Below are 9,690 nucleotides of genomic sequence, written 5' to 3' on the forward strand. Positions count from 1 at the left end.
TTTGCAAAGCAACGCCATGGCATGACGCCATGCGCCTGAGCTGAAGCGCCTTCCTCAACAACGTGGTGATTACAAACCAAAACAAAGACACAACGGCGAAAGCATGCACAGATAACTTTGTCTGGATGGAGGTGGACTTGCTACAGTAACAGATATACGCTTCACTTTAAATCAACAGGGTGAGCAGCACAAACAGAGCTCTGCATTGTTGTTGTGATGGTCGGCATGCTTAGTGACTGGAACCGTAATACGCATGTGCAAAAAGTCTCCGTTTTCAGAGGAACTGCATATTGCAAGTTTACATGACAACGGAGACGCTGCTGTTTCCAAAAAGTTGCACTCTGGAACCCGTTTTCAAAATGTTGCGTTTTCAGGAACCCAAAACGCAGCTGTCATGTAAACGATCGGCCAAAACGCAACTAAAGTTTACCGTTTTCATTTGAAATCGTTGTCGTATAAACGGGGCCTTAACCTCTCTGTCAATATGGCGGAGCTTCCAGTCCTTCATTGTTTTCCTAATGTGCTGACATTTTCGGCTGCTGTTCTTTGTCACAGTTCTGCATGAATGGTCACCTGCTGATTTCTGCCCGCCCAATCATCCAGCTTTCACTCAGTAATTTCCATTCACCCTGGTTTCCTTATGCCCACCTCATCAAGACAGCTCAGTTCACCTGGCCCTGATCACTTACAACCAGTATGTATATCCCAGCCTCACAGTAACTCTTTGCCAGATTGGTCTTCACTACTCATGCAAGACTCTACAGTATTTTCTTCTGGACTGAGTGTTCCAGTCTGCTTACTTGTGGTTCAGAGATTTTCACCGTCTCCCCACACCCATAAGAACTTACCTGCTAACTTCTCGACCCTTCACCTACCATCTATATGTCTCCTACTGGTTCGTCTGCTTGAACTGAGTACTTACCTGGTTCTGGATCTTCTGCCTCCACAACTACGTCTACTGCCTGCTCCTACATGGTACCGTTGCCTGTGAACTGAGCTGTGCATGTGTTTGGGCAAATGTTACTGCTCACTTGCCTGACTCCCAGCCCAGTTCAGCCTGTCAAACCAGCCAGGCTGCCAAGGACTTTGCAGAGAGACTTTGCTGGAGTGCTGAACTGTACTGTGTGCTGATTACCTGTCTTGGTCAGTACTTACTGTGTTGTAGCATTAAACATCACTACCAACTTTTCCTGGTATCCTACGTGCTGCCTGTGGGTCTAAACACAACCCATTACATTCTTTTTCTGCTTTTTTCAGCTACTTCTTAAATCAGTGGGTCGCACACATAACACATCATCAAAACGTCACACCCGTGCCCCTCAGGATCCCATCCTACCAGCTGTTGCGATTTTACAGACATCGCTTTGGCATTGTTACTACCTCCAGTACCAGCTTAAAGGCAAGACCACTCTTTCCCCCGCATCCCACGATCGTACCTTTTACACAGTACAGTGAGGTGGAATAATTCACTTGCTACAGGGGCAAGGAAATAAAACCAGAACAGCCAATCAGAGTGATCTCTCTCACCGACAAGCTCCGCCGCCGATTCAGCATGCTCAATCGGCCGAAAAGCCGCTGATGACGAAGTGCCGACGGTGCGGGACACACCGTAAAAACTAGGCCGACAGACGCTCACCGACGGCCCAACTTTGGTCGGCAGCCGACCACCAGCTTGGTGTATCAGGGCCTTTACAGCAAGCGGAACCAAAGCAGCAACAGCATGATGCTGTCACACTCAAGCTGAGCATTTCTGTTCATAATAGAATTGCATAAAGTGGTGCTGTCTTTTGTTTCTTTTCAATCAGCATTGTTGAGAGCGTGGTCGTCTTGTTGGAATTGTTAATGGACAACACCGATACGGGGTTCCATGCTTACGTTTACTGTGACCTGCCACATTGTCATCGGTCAAAAGATCCGTACAGTGTGAGCATAAAAGTTGCAGGTTGTGGTCATGCAGAGACATGATTTTATGTGTAGTGTGAATGTACAACATCAATAAACTGAAGCTGTCACACAGTTGTCTCTGCAAAGACGTAATCAGGTCTTGACTATGATGTCTCATGAGAAGAAAATGTATATTGGCTCAGTTTTCCCAGAGATACTAGAATATTTGAATATGCCAATATGCCTCCTTAAGGTAAGGTAAGGTAAGGTAAGGTAAGGTAAGGTAAAACTTTAATATCCCTGTAGGGCAATTTGGTTTGCAGTCAGTAAAGGGAGACATAACAATGCAATATGACAATGAAGCTCACATACAGAACACCAAGACCACACACAAGACAAAAAACAACAACATGACCTGGCATCAATGACCATTAGGGGCAACTATTGCAGATGGGACAAAGGAATATCTGTACCTATTGGTACAGCATTTTGGAGCAATAAACCTCTGCCCTGAAGGAAGCAGCTGAAACTCAGCTGTAGAGGATGCAGAGGATCGGACACAATGGACTGAGCCCTTGACATGAGTCGTTCCTCATAAAGCTGTATAAGATTTTTTAGTCTAACCCCAGAGATCTTAGAACACAGCTTGACCATCTTTTCCAATTTGTTGTTATTTTTCAGACTGAGATGGCCGAACCAACAAATGACATTAAAAGAAAGAACAGATTCAATAAAAGCAGAAGTAATCTGTATGTACGTGTAATCATTAGGTGAAAGTTCTTTGCTTGTTCATTCTCAACACATGCCCTAGCCAGTCTACTGTACCTCTCAAATCCAAAATATTTTGAGGTGAATGAGACTCTGAAAAGGGCTCCAAATCGCTGCTGGACAGGCTGGCTGTCCCACCTTGTGGGCCACAAGACCAGCAGGAGCAATGTTGGAAAAAAATTGCAGAGGAGAAACAGCAAGACCTGCCAGCTGCGGCCCAGCTGAAAAACGAAAAGGTGAAAAGTTAAGAAAAGACAAAGGTTAAGTAAAAAAGTAAAGACAAAAAGAAAAACATACTCGAGGGTGATACTGCAAGCACTCCGATAAAAGCATAGTAACATTACAGGCTTTACAGGCAAGAAGAGGAGGTTGCAGCCCGATACTGAGGACGGGCAACATGACAGCTTCTCAGTAGGTCACTGCCTCTCATCATTAGTGTCTGGCTAGCTCATCTAGTGACACTTAAATAGAGCAAACCAGTCAGTAGCCGTACTCCCAGAGCCGATGCTGAACCACTCAAGTAGCTTTTGGAGGGTTATGGGGCTGGTCCAGAAGAAAATTACCATTGCCATTTTGATCCCAGCCTGACCCTGCCGCTGGAGGATTCATTCATTCATTCACCATGAGTATCACAGCTCATTAAAACACAAGCTTGGTTTCATGACCTCTTCCCGCAGAAACATGGAGATGATCACTGGCTGCACAACCCCTTTAGAATGGAAAGCGTCAATTTGCCAAGCAACAAAGAGAATCAGCTGGTGGAGCTGTCATGTGATCAGATGCTAAAAACTTTCTGGTGCTACGAAGTAATTGGTGTGATGTGATGGTGTGGAGCAATTAAAGGTGACACAATAGTGGGGCCCATTTAACAACGCTAAGCCTATTAACACTGCAACGGCTGTGGTGTATCACAGTGCAAACATGCAAACCTAAATTTTATTTTGTGTATACCACACTAAATACAGGACTTGCTGAGCGGCCCTTGGTCTTTGCATCAGAATCAATGTTAAGGAAGAAATAAAATATGCAATATAACTATGTAACCACTTTTTTTGGTGAAAGGTAAGTTTGTGCAGTATGTGTGTAGCTATATATCAATGTCGTCAGGTCTGATCCATGATAGAAAGGAGAGCAAAATGTATTGCTCTCTGGCTCTGTGTCTTATTTAATACTACTGCTAAAAGATGCAAAAGTCAGAGATATTTCAATTCTACACATCTGCACATAGTGGCTGTAAATAGGTATTTAAAAAGTTTCAGATTTTGGAGAGGCAGTGCATGAGTTCATCATTTAAACACTTGCTTATTGGACCATTTTAATACTTTTAAATAAACTTTAAAGGTATGCCATGCAGGCTTGTCGGTTATGGTCTGTAAACATGCTTGCCAGCAAAAGTGAAGTAAAAGCAAAAGCCAACCCCAAATTCACTCTCATTTGGCATTTTGCCCCATTATATTTGCATATTTTCAGCATTGTGCCTCTTGCATGCATGCTGCTCTGGCAGTCTGGCAGCTGGTCGCTACCTTTTCATAAAACTCAAACCTCACCTGAGCACTGTGGGTGTTCATGCCCATAAATGTCCATAACACAGAAAAAAGAAGCAAATACAGCCAAAGGGCAGAGTCTGTGCAGAAAATACACCACCACACATTGAGAGTGGGTCATGTATGAATCTACACACTGTTTTTAGGAAAATCCTGCATAGTATAGGCCTACCCTTATTAACCAAAAACACAAGATAAACATGATCATTAAAGGTCATTCTTGGCCTTAACTAGTTTACATCTAAGTTTATTCTGCACCACAACTATACTGGGAACTTTACTAAAAGTGACATTATACCGTAGGTACTAGTTATATACTTAAAGCCTACTATTGCTTATATTGCAAGTGTATTGGCAAGTTCTCTTAAAGTGAACATAACATTATACTTATAGTTCACTATATATATATATATATATATATATATATTATTATTATTATTATTATTATTATTTATTTATTTATTTTTTTTTTCTACCCTTAAGTTTAATAGAGTGCCCCAGGAATGAATCCTAAATGTCTGAAAGTCAATGGGTTTTTTGAATGGGTTTTTGGTTAGATGTCTGAAATAGCCTAAGGTCTGTGGTGAACATAAGCTGAAGAGACTTTCACGTTTTGTTGTACAACATAAAATACGTCAGTAAATACATGACACGTACACTTTGAAGCTTTATGTGTCTTAAAAATGGCGGTTGCTGACAAGTGGCTAAATGAGACTACATCATCACGCTGAGCCCTGCCGAACATGGCTTTACAGTGTTGTTATGGTAGTGACGTTAGGTCATGTGACCATAGTTTAGTTTGTTTATAGAACATTAGGTTCTTATTTCTGGTGATTGTATTAGGATTCAATAATTGTGAAAGTGGTGTTCATTTATGGAGATTATCTTGCTGAGTGAAACATTTAAGTATCATAAACCTTTGCTTGCCACAGGCTTCATTTATGGCAACAATTAAAAATCCATTAGGAAAATCTTGTTGGCTTTTTGATGAGGGAACCTGTGTGATGCTTATTACATAAACATATTCCCTGGAGCACTCTATACTAAATTAGGTCAACTCTGATAGGCTCCAGCCTCCCCTGTGAACCTTAACAAGATAAGTGGTTACAGAGAATGAATAATTGTATTTTCTACTTGAAATACAGCTTTCTCTGTATTTTAAGTAAACTTGAGGTTAACTTAGACGTAGACAACCAGTGGACTACGCTTATAAAAGTTGACAAGACATACTCAGGATTAAGAATATATTTTTGTATTCTTTACAAATCATTTTTTAACATAAATTGGATGCCAGAATATAATAACATCACAATTACTCAACATTTGCAAATTCTAAGTAAACCTTTGAGTTGACATGCTGTAGTCACATAATTGAAATTGAAACAAACAAAATGGAAAATAATCAGTATTTCATTACAAGTTGTGCTCAGAAATGAACCTCCACTACAGTATATTAGAGGTGGGCAACCTTACCTGCTGAGGTCCAGTAGGGCCAATATCATTAATATATCGGTCTAGCTGAGCAGATGAGTGTGTGGGCGAGTATTTTGTGTGAGTGGACACACTCCTTTCAGCAGCAAACACTCTTGGGACAATTGTTTCCCTCCCAACATGCAGTGGGAGGAAGCGGTGGAATGACCTGAAACATTAGTACAGACAATATCAGTCCACCGGGGCAGGGCTCTGATTGCTCTCTGCTTGGCTCCTGCTTCTACGCTCTAGCTCAGTCTTAGGGCGGTGGTCCTGAATGCAGAGGTGAAAGGTTACTAATCTGAGGCCTGATTTCTCCCCCTTGTCAAAATAATACGACAGTATGTCTGTACAGACTGCTCTGAGGGAGGAAAGAGGCAGACTTCCGCAGCAGCCTGACGTCTATCACAGCCCCAAAAGCTTTCTTAGTTGAGATATTGTATTTTCCTTATTTTATCTTACAGTGAAATACTTTGCCTCTGAAAAAGACCTTTCACCAACAATAACACAGATTCTTCGGAGGGGTAAGCGCATTCCCATCCTGCTTTTTCCATCATATAATTAAACTGTACTGTGCACTTCCCTTCAACTCTAAAGTTTGCTGCAGAGCAATCACAGATAGCCTGTGTTTGGTAGTGATTCATAGGAGATAACTGTCCCCTCCATCCAGAAATACACACACACACAAAGCAACATATATTAAGTTGTGACACTGCTTGGGGAAAACTCTCGTAGGTATAAGGAAGCCTGTGGATCTGCATCTCAACAAGGCATGAAGAATGATGTTGGCCAATAAATGCAATTGTTCACTGCTTGGAGCCTCCTGTAAGTGGGAGATGGATGGGAGGAAGAATATACGTCTAAAAACTTTGAACCAGTTTCAACACCCACGGCAATTGTTTGGAGGATATCCTCAATCAAGGTCCCAAAGAGCACAATGAATAGTCTCGCTGACAGAAACTTGCTGCCCCCAACAACCTCCTCGACCTGCGTACTGTGTGCTAGAGAAGAATGAATGTGCCGGCACTCGCTCCAAGCACAACACCACAGTGACGTGAACTTTGTTTCTCATTAAGCGGTGCCAAAAAGAGTCTCCTGTCATGTTAAACACGTCACTTATCTGATAATAGTTTAGTGGTTGCTGGCATAACAGTGAGATAAAGCTTGCTGTGGTTTTAATACACATGGTCAGATTAACCCGTTATTTGGCCAGAATAGCTTGTTAACTTATATGTGTCTCAAGGGCAAAGATTTGTACATGAGCCCTCATTTACAACTGCCACCACCTTGCCACTGTCCTTTTTGTTTAAGTACCTTGTCCCTTCCAGGTTTCCTTTCAGTACAGTGCACACTGCAGACTACACTGGGCATCTTCTTCTTGCTCAGGATGTCTGGTTGGTATCTTAAATACTACTGCCCCCAGATTTTCCTTGTGTGAATATATTCCATATGAGAATAATATAAACTAAAATATTTCCAAACTTACAGCTAGATTTTGACACAAACATTATGTAGTAACGCAGGGCACATTGGGGAAATACATGTCAGCTTGCTGGGAATGAATAGCGTTAATGTTAGCTGATTCAGAAAATGGAGAGAAATCAGTTGATTCATGGCACACTCTTTAAATAACATAATAACATATATTTTAATCTTTGGGCTTGGGGGAAGGTGTCAAGTAGCCTATTTTAAATTCAAAAACAAGTCATTGGCATTCAAGTCCAAGTTAAGTTGCAAGACTTTTTGTTTTTTATTTTGTCAAGTCTAAAGTCATCAAACGTGGGATTCAAGTCTCACTTGAGCCGAAGTAATGTGACTCAAGTTCATACCTCAGACTAGTAGTTGTAGTATTGTTCTTTATATTAAAAATACATTTTATACCTTAAAGAGCAAAGATCAAGAACATAAATATTCTGAAGATAGAAATATAGGGAAAACCCTTAGTGGAACTGTACAAGGGGATTAGAGAATAATAAAACATGATATGATTAATCTAAGTCTTTATGTCTTTAGAAATGATTTCAAAGCTGGCAGCAGGGATTGAGCTCATAAGGCATGTCCAAGAACTCTCAAGAAGACTGAGTGGCAGAGCCTGGTCACCTCTTACTTATATATTTCCCCTGTATGTTGTGATGTTTTAGTATAGTATTGTGAATGCATGTTTCAAATAGTCTTTTAAATGGGTTCCTAAAAAATGAGCAGACTAAAGTACAATGTGCATTTTGAATGTTGGGGCTCCCCCTTCTGGACATATTAAGGATTTTTCCCCCAATTGATTTCTTAAAATTATCTTTTACAGCTCAATTTTTTCCCTAAAAACAATGTTGATTTTAAATTAAGACGTTCAAACAATATATAACAATGCTATTTCTTTTTTTTGTTTTTTATATTAGTCAAAGTTGCAGAAACTGTAGTTCTAATAAAGATGTGTAAACAGCCATATTCTCACTCATAAATGATGCAGCCATCCTTTTGCCAGGCAGTAATACAGTGTATCATTTGCTCAAAATCAAAATTTGCTTAAAAGCCTATAAATTTCCCTGACTGCTTTTCTGGGCCCTGGCTCTCCCACCGAGGCCCAAGGTACTGCTTTGGCCTATAATTTTACACTGTACAAATCTTATATGTAATGTCATGTCATCCTCAACCTTATAAAAGTACAACAAGCAGTAAACCAATCCATGCCTGACATCTCTATCAATTGCTAGAGCCAGAAAATCCAAATATGGTCAGAGTGAGTTTGGTTGGAGTTGAGGTTGGGCAAGCAAGCCATAGCCAACACAACTGATGGTGATAGATCAACACACCTGTCAATCAAGGGAAACACTCCCCCAAATATACTTCTGTCAGTTGTGTTTTGGGTGCAATGTCCACTATCCCCCTTTAATCTGTATATATCAACACAGAAGGCACACATTTAGCCTAGAAGTGAAAAGAGCTACTGAGAGCTGAATAATCTTTGGAGCAATCATGATTACAGGGAGACACTGTGGGTTTTCCTGTCCCTTTAAACGGATACTTCACCCACAAAATGACCAACTGTATATCAATTAGTCATGCTATGTTACTTTAAAATTGTAAAGAAAACATTGTTTTTCTCGCATGCCTCCACGTCAAATAGTGAACATAAAGATTAATTGATTGTTCATCACACTTGTGCTGCTCATTGTCCCTTCCTGCAGGCTGTCTGTCCTGTTTATGAAGTCACTGTTTCGGTGCCGTTGCTACTTCCTGTGGGGGCTTAAAGGCGAGACCCACTCCGCGAACACTTTGGTCCGATCTATCTGATGTTTCTTTTGAGTTTATTTTATACACTTTGTTACTCTGCTATCATCTTTGATTAACCAAATCCACCAGCACAGAAACTAAGCAATGTACTGTTGTGGACGGGGTTGCAGCAAAAAATATTTTAGCCAATGAACCAATCAATATCAGTGAAAGTGTACGCTATATTTGAACATCTGCTCTGCTTTACCTTACACACTAACCGACTGACACCATGGTAGATCAGCAACTCAGTGTTCTGTTAAATCACTGTTTTTGTTTATGGAGCTTGCTTAAAAGGCTGTCTAATGTCAAGGTAAAGCAGTGAAATATTCTACATATAGTGTACACTTAAAGTGATATATATTTTTGGTGGACCTTTTAAGGAGGCTAAAAACTAGGCTAATTGAGGCAGAGTTTGCTCAGTGCTGTTTGATTTAATGTATGTGGATTTTCTTCTCAGAAGTTATTGTAAATAAACACTGTGATTGGGTCTATATGGTTTTGCTGTTGTAAAACGTGGCCCCCAGTAAATATATACATCAATATGTTCGCTGAGATGTGAGGAACAAAGTTTTTTTTTCACAAATTTAAGGTAACACGACATGACTAATTGATTTACAAGTGATTATTTTATGAGTTAAGTATTCCTTTAAATTCCCTTCTGTTCCACTCTAACACAGGCTTAGTGGTCAGTAGTGGTGGCTGATGCTTGGCTTGTGTCTGATGTACAATCTCGGAATTGTAGCCGTTTTAGTAC

This window comes from Epinephelus lanceolatus, chromosome 1 (genome assembly GCF_041903045.1).
Source record: "Epinephelus lanceolatus isolate andai-2023 chromosome 1, ASM4190304v1, whole genome shotgun sequence".
NCBI lineage: Eukaryota > Metazoa > Chordata > Actinopteri > Perciformes > Serranidae > Epinephelus > Epinephelus lanceolatus.